This window comes from Rhinatrema bivittatum, chromosome 6 (genome assembly GCF_901001135.1).
Source record: "Rhinatrema bivittatum chromosome 6, aRhiBiv1.1, whole genome shotgun sequence".
In the NCBI taxonomy this organism is placed as follows: Eukaryota; Metazoa; Chordata; class Amphibia; order Gymnophiona; family Rhinatrematidae; genus Rhinatrema; species Rhinatrema bivittatum.
The window spans coordinates 287,398,969-287,409,564 of NC_042620.1; positions in this window are offsets into that span (position 1 = coordinate 287,398,969).

The following is a 10,596-nucleotide window of genomic DNA, read 5'->3' on the forward strand; positions in this document are numbered from 1 at the left end:
TCTCTGGACCGCCTCCATCCTGTCTCTGTCCTTTCAGAGATACGGTCTCCAGAACTGAACACAGTACTCTAGGTGAGGCCTCACCAAGGACCTGTACAAGGGGATAATCACTTCCCTTTTCTTACTCGATATTCCTTTCTCTATGCAGTTAGGCTGCTCTAACACTGTGTCAGCAGCTGTGTGATAACTGAGGAGGAGTGAAGGTGTTGTGTAGGTTAGACACATACCGTATGTTTGCTAAGACTGATAGCTAGCAAACAGGTATTATACAGATCCACATGCCAGGCCAGTACAGGGGAGGTAACCAGACTGTGGAGTTCTGCCTGCTCCCAAGCAACAGCACACCTCCTTGCTGTCTGCTCTTGGGCTATCAGGTTTGTCTAACCTACACAACTTCCTCATTTCTCCTCAGCTGGTGTTAGAGCAGCCAGTAAATACTGTGATGAAGCACAACTAGGTCTGACGCAAGAAAACCTGGGATGGAGTAAGGAAGGGAGAACCAAGACCCGTGTTAGGCAGCAGAGGGCCTATTTCAGACCATACAGAAATATGCTGGGAGAAGAGCATCAGCCCACTCTCCCTACAAAGTAGTAAACCGAGCAACTATCGGTACCCTGCATACCGCAGAACACACAATGTGGCGAAATCAACTGCATCCTGTATCCCGCAGGAGACACACAAAAATGGCCTGACGAGAGGTCACAGAGTCGTGACATGGCTGTCCAGAGGTGTTCTTTCAAGCCCAGAGCTTTGAGAAAGAAGGGGGGCGGGGGCGGGGGAACCACTGCCAGGTATGCACCCGTTAGGCTTCGGAAGGACACTCGGGAAGAAGGAAGGGGAACCTTAACCCTGGCGGGGAGGTTTCGGGGTTGCTCCCATTTAGGCAGCAGAGGGTGCCTGAGGGTAGGAAAAGAACTACAACTCCCAGGTTTACGGAGGCACAGCTCGACCAATGGGCAAGAGAAGAGGTGGAGCAAGCAGCTGAGCTGAGTTCCAGTGAATCCGACATACCCGAACCAATGGTGATAGAGGAGGAAGGCGTGCCTGAATGGTTCAGGTGGCCTGAAAAGCTGAGCTCTTCAGAGAAAGAGGAGGAGATGGACCTCGATTCCCTAATGGAGGAGTCCTCAGAATCCAGCATGGAAACGGAGTGAGTGACATTGCTGGGAAAGGGGGAACAATGTATTTTGGGGAATGTTTTTACTTTAGTTAAGCCTCACTGTGCTTTTCAGTTTATTTGAGTGGGAAGGCCGCAACCTGCTGCACAACTGAGGGGAGTTGGGGCAAGTTGTGCAACTCCCAGGCAGGACGGTTTGTTGGCTGAAGAATCCAGACGGTGTGCCCCTGTGCAAAGGGGAAGTTTTGTGGCCCACCTGCAGTTGTTAGTGGGAACTTTAGAAGAGTAAAAGACTTTTTTTGGCCACAAACTTTTTTTGACCACAAACATTGGGAACTTGGCGGGACTGGCTGCCAGGCTGTTCCCTAGTGCAAGGGCAAGCTCTATAGAGGCCTGAAGGCCCACAGTGGGGTCTGAAAAGGCAACGGGCCGCCGAGTCCTGCAGCAGAGATCCCTGAAAAAGGAGAGGCTAGAGGACTGTGCGGTGCTGGAGTGATGTCAGAAGTGACCCACAACAATACACAGAGGTGCATAATGTACAGATTGTGTACAGGACAAATGATGCTGGGAAAATTGGCTGCTAAACTTTGTCCCCTAAAATCAACTGCAGAAATGTGTCCCCACATCTAATGTATGCACACAAAACCTATTGAGCTGCATATGGCAGCATCTTTGTAGGTGTAAGCTGCCAGCGTATACATCTGGCAGAGTAAGGGGCAGAAGATGTGGCCTGGTATGGCAGCCTTTATGTGGAGTGAACAGGATCTGTTTTGCACCAAGGAGGGTAAGCAGGCCATGGTCTCAAAAAAGAGAAGCTCTAATAGGAGTGCTAGCAGGCTTCAAGTAAACAACCCCCCCCCCACTCGAAACTGCAAACTCTATCAGCTGAAGCTCTTGGAACCATGCACATTCCCAAATAACAGGACAATTAGGATCACTCCAAGAACTCAGTAGAAGAACTCAGTAGAAGAGCATCAGGGTTCGGAGGGGTGGAAGTTACCCCCAGACACAGATGTAGACCAATGCTAACACGCACGACACTCACTCAGATGCACACAGTCACACATATGTGTTGACCCTTTTTGGGGGACAGATTGCCTTCAGGGGTTTGTGTACCTACACATGGCCAATGAGTATGCTCCTGGCATGTCCGTAATCCTCCATCTTTGATGTCTGTGGCTGCCTGATCCCTAACTGATAATGAGGAAGTCAGAGTCCAAACTGTGCACAGACGTTTAGGTACACCTGCCAGCATGAAAGGCATCTGTGAGAAGCATACATGAACAGTACTTTGTCAGAGGTACTGACATGGGCCTCTCAAGCCCTCAGATGGCAGGAAATGCTTGTCTGGCAAGAGACCAACACAGAAGGTGCATAAGCCATCATGCCAACCACATGATACCTCTGGGAGCAGTTGGCCCATACATTCAGCACAGTGACAGGTTTCCGAATGAGACAGTTTGTAGGCCCCTGCGGTCATCAGCTGACAACAGCTTCTCTAGCCTTTATGTTATACATTGAGCTGATGAATGACAGTCTATCAGCACACCTGCCTTGCTCACCTCTAACTGAAAAAGTGACAAACACTACATGAGACACAACCTATAGGACAGCAACTCTTCCAGCTTGGCCACAAGTACTGCCGGCCATGTGGATCTGCAAGGGTCTCCAACCATAAAAGTACTGAAAGGTGGTGACTGACCTTAGAAACGGACCATTCTCCAAGCTATTTGGCCCAGGAGTCTTCAGCCTATGTACTTTAAGAGTGTGCCAGAGATAGCATAAGGACTGTAACTGATACCAGCTACTGCAACAAGCAAGCTATGCTGCATATTTTCTACGTTCATACATACAGCAGCACTGACTAGCACTAAACTAGACCGGCTAAGGACCTTGCAGCACTGTGACATCTCCTATTTGACAAAGGCTACCTGTGACGGGTCAGGTGAGGCAAAAAGCTTCTAGCACACCTTTGCGCTAGGTTCAGCACATATCACCAATACTCAAAGACCTTCACTGGCTACCAATTCACTTCCGAATCTTATATAAGTCCATAACTACTATTTACAAAGCAATCCATCAATACTCTCCGCTTAACCTTCAAATTCCATTCAGAAAATATACTTCCTCTAGACCCATCAGAGAGTCCTACAGAGAATCCCTACACGTACCACACTCCAAAGCCACTCGGCACATAACCGCCAGAGACAGGGCGTTCTCCACGGCAGGACCAGCACTATGGAATTCCATCCTGTCAGATTTGCGACAGGAACCCTGCCTTCCTACTTTTAGGAAAAGACTTAAAACGTGGCTATTCATGAAAGCCTTTCCAGACCTAAACTGAACCTTAATTTCACCTTTAACCAACTGCCTAGACTTTTCATTAACATGGTAATAATTATCTCCACTTCAATAGGGTAATCCACTAATGTTGCAAATGCTGTAATTGGCATATTTGTTCACTATGTTTAAAATCCTAGCTTCTCTCTCTGTTCCAAGTTGTGTAACTCCCTTGTTTTATTGTATCTGCAATCTTTTGTCATCTCTTGTTTAATGTTGTTTATTATTATTATTATTATTATTTATTATAATTTTGTTCCTTCTCCACTTGTTAATTATAAACCGGCATGATGCGATATCCATCGCGAATGCCGGTATAGAAAAACTTAAATAAATAAATATAAGTAAGCGTGACCTTTATCGATGCCGGAGAGGAGAAAGTCCGTAAGGGAGAGGTGTAGCGTTTCGGTGCTTAATGCTTTGCGAAATCCATATTGATTAGGGGACAGAATTTGGTGATCCTCTAAATAATTCGATAATTGTGTGTTTACTAATTTTTCCATAACTTTTGCTATGAACGGTAAGTTGGAAATGGGATGGAAATTGTTAGGATCGCTGGTATTTAGGTTCGGTTTTTTGAGGAGTGGTTTGATTGAGGGCGTTTTGAGGTCATCTGGGTAGATGTAGGGAATTATGAGCTTTGCTCCTGATAGCTTGCTGAGCGCAGCAGGATTGCCACATCCCAACTGCCGTGAGCTCTAGCCTGTAAACAACCCCCACTCCCCCACTGCCACTAGCTAAATAACAGGAAACCTGTCTGCACATAGACAAGCTGCCTGCACCAGAAATACACATATAGAGTACAAGCTTTAGCAGCCCCCGAAACTGCTCTTGGCCTACTTCCTCTTACACTTAGTCAGTTAGGTTAACACATCTCAACTGCCTCATGTCCAGCTTGTGACCTCTCCCCTCCCCGCCTGAATACACTGCTCGCTTGCACGAAGTCACCAAAAGGCCAGGAAAAGACATTTATGGTATAACGCTGTAACAGCCAATAACATGATGCATGTATTTACAAGAGCCAATGATGTTATGGCACATTTGTATGCTATGTATTATGTACAATAAAAGGAGAGCCCCCCCCCCCCCCAGGGAGCCTCAGAGCACGCTTCATCACGAATCCTGCCTGATGTGTTTTCATTGCCGCAACATCTGGTAACCCAGCGACGTGATAGCTCCCTGCTCATCCGGCTGGACAAAGCCTAGGTGCGCACCGTAGCAGCAGACTCGCTCCTGCAATCGTAAGAATTTATTCAGCAAGTTTGCTCCCCACATTCGTGAGTATGGGAGGAGAATTTTCAGCTCAGCAGAAGCTTCATGCAAAAGAGCTGCAAAAAATTATAAAGAATCATTATTTCATCACCAAGGGAGAAATAGTACAAGTCAAACTAGGGGACTTAGAAAAATTGATAGGTGAAATAGCCTGTCTTTGTCCATGGTACCCGGAGGCTGGAACTCTGGATGTCCAGGATTGGATTAAGATAGGCAACAGACTCCATATGCCTCCACGTGCTCCCATAAGGCAATTGTTACTCTGGCAAAAATGCACAGAAGCGATAGAATATCTGGGGACATCACCGTCCCCTACCACGGCCTCCGTGGCTTCCTCTGCATCCACCTCAGAGGAAAAACCCCAGGAAACTAAAAAGACACTGAAATCAAAGAAGGTAGCCTCCCTCCACCTTACCCGCAAGCCCCTTCCCCACCAAGCACCAGCTCCCTGTACCCCCAGCTGCCATTGCCTGTGATAGTCATTGATTCTGCATCACCGATTTGTCCAGGTAAATTACCATCTCAAACCGCCACTCCCTGTAACGATTTATGTACTGCGGTCAGCATGGGGTTTCATCTAGAATAGGTGAATGGAAATCTCACAGGGGAGGAATTATTGGAAAGGCATTTCCCATCACGGAGGTGCCTAATGCCCAGGGTGAGATTCAGTATCAGTGGTCAGCACTACCTTATACTATTTTAAGGGAACTTTGAAAGAACATCACAGAAACAGGCATTCATTCCACTTATACTCGTGGGATGTTAATGGAAATTGCGAATAGCTATAAATTCATTTCCCAAGATTGGAAAGATCTGTCCCGTATGATCCTTACCCTTGCTCAGTATGTGGTCTGGGACTCAGCATATCAAAGGGAAGCCCTCATGGCTGGTACTACCTCAGGAAGAGCATATTTCCCTGACCAACTTTACGGGGTGGGACAATTTGCAATGCTGGAAGAGCAAGCAGTGGGGATGCCTGCCACTGCCTTTCCAGCGATCACTCGCTGTGTGACCAAGGCCTATAAGAAGGTTCCTGATTCCGGTAAAGTCACACTTCTGATATCGCAGTGGTGTTACAAACAAAAACAGTGCCAACGTGAGACAAATGATCTGGCAAGACAATACAATGCTCTATTGCAAACCAGACTAAACCCAGAAATGGAACAGACAAAGCAAACCTGGAAGGAATGTTTATCATGGGCCTTGATATTCCGTTACAGGAAGCCTGCATACTTAGAGCGCATTTCCCCACAGGAAGTGGCAGCGGCCCCTCACACATCAGAGAAAGATCCAGTGTATGCAGAGCCTTACATTGTAACTATAGTGAAACTGGGACAGGACACTGTGTAAACTTAATGTGAAATGGTCCCCTTTGACAAAGCTAAAATTGGACCACATGTAAAATGACCTCGTTAATCTGAGCCTTATTTTTATAGCTATTGCTTGCATTGCTAGTGCACAGAATTTGCATTTTTACTGCAATTTTTGTTTTAGGACAAAGTAAGCTAAGATAGATTTTGTTACTGATATCTGAAAGGACATTTTAACCACAGAGTTAAACTGTCTCTTAGGGAAGTAAGGGTTGCTTTAGCATGTGGTAAAAGGCAAAGCACTGCTTATAGGGAAGTACCTTTGTCAGTGCTGTGCGGCGAACGAAAAAAATAAAAGAAAAAAGAGTTACTTTTGTTTAAACGGTTTAAGTTCTACTTATTTGATAATTAACTGTTTGATGTTTCAGTTCTAATTATTCTAATTATTTAGTATTGCACATTACATTTCAGCTCAGAATATTATTGATTTAATTTATTCCAGGTTGACATCTATATAGTGATGATAGTGCATCCACTAGGAGGCACTGTGCTATTCTACCAGATGTTACTACCAGATGGACCATATTGTTAAATGATTAATTCAAATTTCAGCTTTTTTCCTATATTAGGTATCCGTCGATGAAGCACTGAAATTAATGTGGGTAGACAGATGCACTGAAAATGTTCCTTTCACTCTAATCCTGATTCCAACTGCAAAACAGCCTACAGCGACTTTAACACAGCAAGTCGAGAAACAGACAGGAAACAAGACATTAATCATTGCAAGGCTATATTTGCCACACACTCCTTCGCACCACCTCAGCAATCAGCACAAAGGGCAGAACTAGCAGCAGTCATTCTTGCTTTGCAATGTTTTATGAATGCTGATTTAAACATTATTTCTGATAGCCAGTATGTTTGTAATGTTCCTTCTTCTCTTCCTGGAGCATATGTAACCCCTTCATTAGACGAGCATCTGCTATCCCTTTTCCTTACCCTGCAGTCAGCTCTCCAACACTGCAGACACCAACTTTACATTGCCCATATCAGAAGCCACCAGCCTTTCCCTGGATGGATTTCTGAGGGCAATGCAGTTGCAGATGCGGCCACAAAACAAGCAGTCCTTACTGTGACACCCTGGAATAGCCATACCATGTTCCATCAAAATGCTAAGTCTATCGCAAAACAATTTAATATCCCACTAGAACAAGCCCGAGCCATTGTGCAACAATGCCCCCAATGTTCACAAGTCACCTCTGCCCCTTCCATGGGCGTGAACCCACGAGGCTTACGTGCTAATGAAATCTGGCAGATGGATGTTACCCAATACCCCTCCTTCACCCCCTGAAAGCTTTTGCATGTAACCGTTGATACTTTCTCACATTTTCAATGGGCCACACCCCAAAAAGGGGAAGCTACCAAACATGTTATTAATCACTGCATAAAAACATTCTCTATAATGGGTTACCCTCTGTTCTGAAAACTGATAATGGCCCTGCTTACAGCAGCCATTCCTTTGCTGAATTTTGCCAACAATGGAACATTAAGCACATATTTGGCATACCCTACAACTCCACCGGACAAGCAATTGTGGAACAAGCAAATCACACACTTAAGACAGCCCTTAACAAACACAAACAAAAAACAGGAAATGCCATTGGACTTCCCCCTAAGCAGGACTGGCTGAACAAAATATTGTTTACTTTAAATCATCTAAACATATCAAATTCAAATCAGACCACAGCCGTGGATAATCATTATGGGACAAGGGTTAGTCACCCACAGCCATCCGTTTTGTATAGAATGTTACCTAACCCTGTCTGGCATTGTCCCATTCCTTTGTTAACATGGGGACGTGGATATGCTGCTGTGCTTGTACCCACAGGTCCACTTTGGGTTCCGTGCCGCTAAGTGAAGCCTTGGAAGGATGGCATGGCATCAAGGTCTACAGAACCCTGATCCCCAACTTCTCCCTGAGCCTCCACAACCTTCAGAAGGACAGAGACCGGACCCCCCGCAAACAGCAACACCACATGACCTGGGGACAGATCAAAGCCCTATCCGACCAATCTGCACAATTCTTGGAACAGCAAGGCCTTGAGAAAACTCCAGAGAACTTATTAGCTGCCTTTTCTTGCCTGAATGCCAACTCATTAACAATTGTGTTCTGTACCCTCCTATTTAGCTTCATTTCTCCAGCTATGGCAATTTCTGAACAAGGACTCTGGCAGGACATGTACATCATCGATGCACAGAACCTTTCACACCTGTTGAATCGAACAGACTGTTGGATCTGCACACACATGCCGACCCATACCCGCGGAGGACTAATGATGCATGCCGTGCCATTTAATCTTACAGGATGGACTACTTACCCTTGGCCGAGAGGAAGGTATCCTCTTAACTCTCCAATTGATAATACCATAATACCCATCGGTAGCCGTATTCAAGAGACTGCCGCTCTTTGTTGGGAGTACGATCCAGGGGATGGTAAGGGGCTTCAGGTGGGAAAATATCCATATTGTAGCCAAACCATTGTATTAAAATAAGTCATGATCAGATCATACTCTAATGTAACAGCACACCCAGAATTCTCACAAAATATCACAGAATACTTGCATAGCTTTACCCACTATATGTGCAATTGGCTGATCTCAGGATGTTCAGTGGGAGAAACAAAAAGGTGTGAAAGAGGAGAAAAATTCTCAGACGGGCAATTTAGCTTGTGTGAATATGTATCCGCAATGGTACAACAAGTCAAACAGCCCCGTGACTGGTCCACTAACCAGATCGGGAACATTTGTATGTTATGTGGGCATAGAGCATATATGCACATTTCCCTCAGATGGAGAGGCAGATGCACTCTAGGCTACATCCTCCCCTCATACTATGCAGTCAACAATTTACCTAAAGCAAGACTCCGTAACAAAAGGGAGGCGATTAAGGGTCCCATAGATAAGTATACAGAAACTCAGGCAGCTAGAAGCCTGTTTCCCCCAATGGGAATAGCTATGAATTACAGAGACTTACACATCCTTGCTAACTGGACGACTGCCCTATTTAATCAGACAGTCCATGCATTAAAACTACTCACAACAGAAGTTTCTCAGATTAGAGAGGTAGCATTACAGAACGGCTACGCCTTAGACACAGTCTTAGCTTCAAAGGGCGGGGTCTGTGCATTAATTGGATCTCATTGCTGTGTATACATATCAGATTATAAAGCAAATCTCACACATACCATAGAGCAGATAGAGGCCATGATTGCTGATGCACCACTCTCAGATAGAACTCCGATATCACCCTGGGACTGGTTATGGTCCTGGCTTCCTGATATCGGTGGTCTCAAACGAATCATTCCTATTGTAATACTTGTAATTGTCTTGCTTATTTGCTTGTGCTGCTGCATCCAGTGCATACCCAATCTCGTGTCCATGCTGAAACCTCGCTTTCCACCTGGATATAAAGATGTCTTGTATGCTGCTTAATAGGGAATCAAGAGCTCTGCAGTAGCTGGCACACCATGCTGCATAAGCTCTAGGTGATGTGGGGAATCAAGAGCTCTGTGGTAGGTGGCACACCACGCCGACTCGACTCTTCTCTCCACATCTCCCCTTCCCTATCTCCAGCCTATACGCAAAGCACAGCAGATTCCAGTATGGATCTAAAGCATGGATACAGAGATATTCTTTATGCTGCTTAAATAAAAACAGAAAAGGTGAGATGTAGGGAATTATGAGCTTTGCTCCTCATAGCTTGCTGAGCGCAGCAGGATTGCCACATCCCAACCGCCATGAGCTCTAGCCTGTAAACAACCCCCACTCCCCCACTGCCACTAGCTAAATAACAGGAAACCTGTCTGCACGTAGACAAGCTGCCTGCACCAGAAATACACATATAGAGTACAAGCTTTAGCAGCCCCCGAAACTGCTCTTGGCCTACTTCCTCTTACACTTAGTCAGTTAGGTTAACACATCTCAACTGCCTCATGTCCAGCTTGTGACCTCTCCCCTCCCCGCCTGAATACACTGCTCGCTTGCACGAAGTCAGCAAAAGGCCAGGAAAAGACATTTATGGTATAACGCTGTAACAGCCAATAACATGATGCATGTATTTACAAGAGCCAATGATGTTATGGCACATCTGTATGCTATGTATTATGTACAATAAAAGGAGAGGGCCCCCCCCCCCCGGGAGCCTCAGAGCACGCTTCACCACGAATCCTGCCTGATGTGTCTTCATTGCCGCAACAGGTAGATACCCTGGGATAGTGAACAATTTATAATGTCGGCCAGAGTTTTCAATATGGTATCCGGGATTAGTAAAAGCATTTTAGAAGGGATTTGATCAAAAGGGCGTGATGCCGGTTTCATTTTCTTCAGAACCGATTGTATCTCTGAGATGGTGATGGGTTCAAAGGAGTTGATAGAAATATCTTTGTTTGGGAGTAGATATGTGCTAGCGGATGCGCATGTGTTTGGTGACAGTTGTTTGAGGAGGTCGGTAATTTTTGTGCTGAAATAAATGCATAGGCAGCTGCTTCTGGTTTTCCTGTGC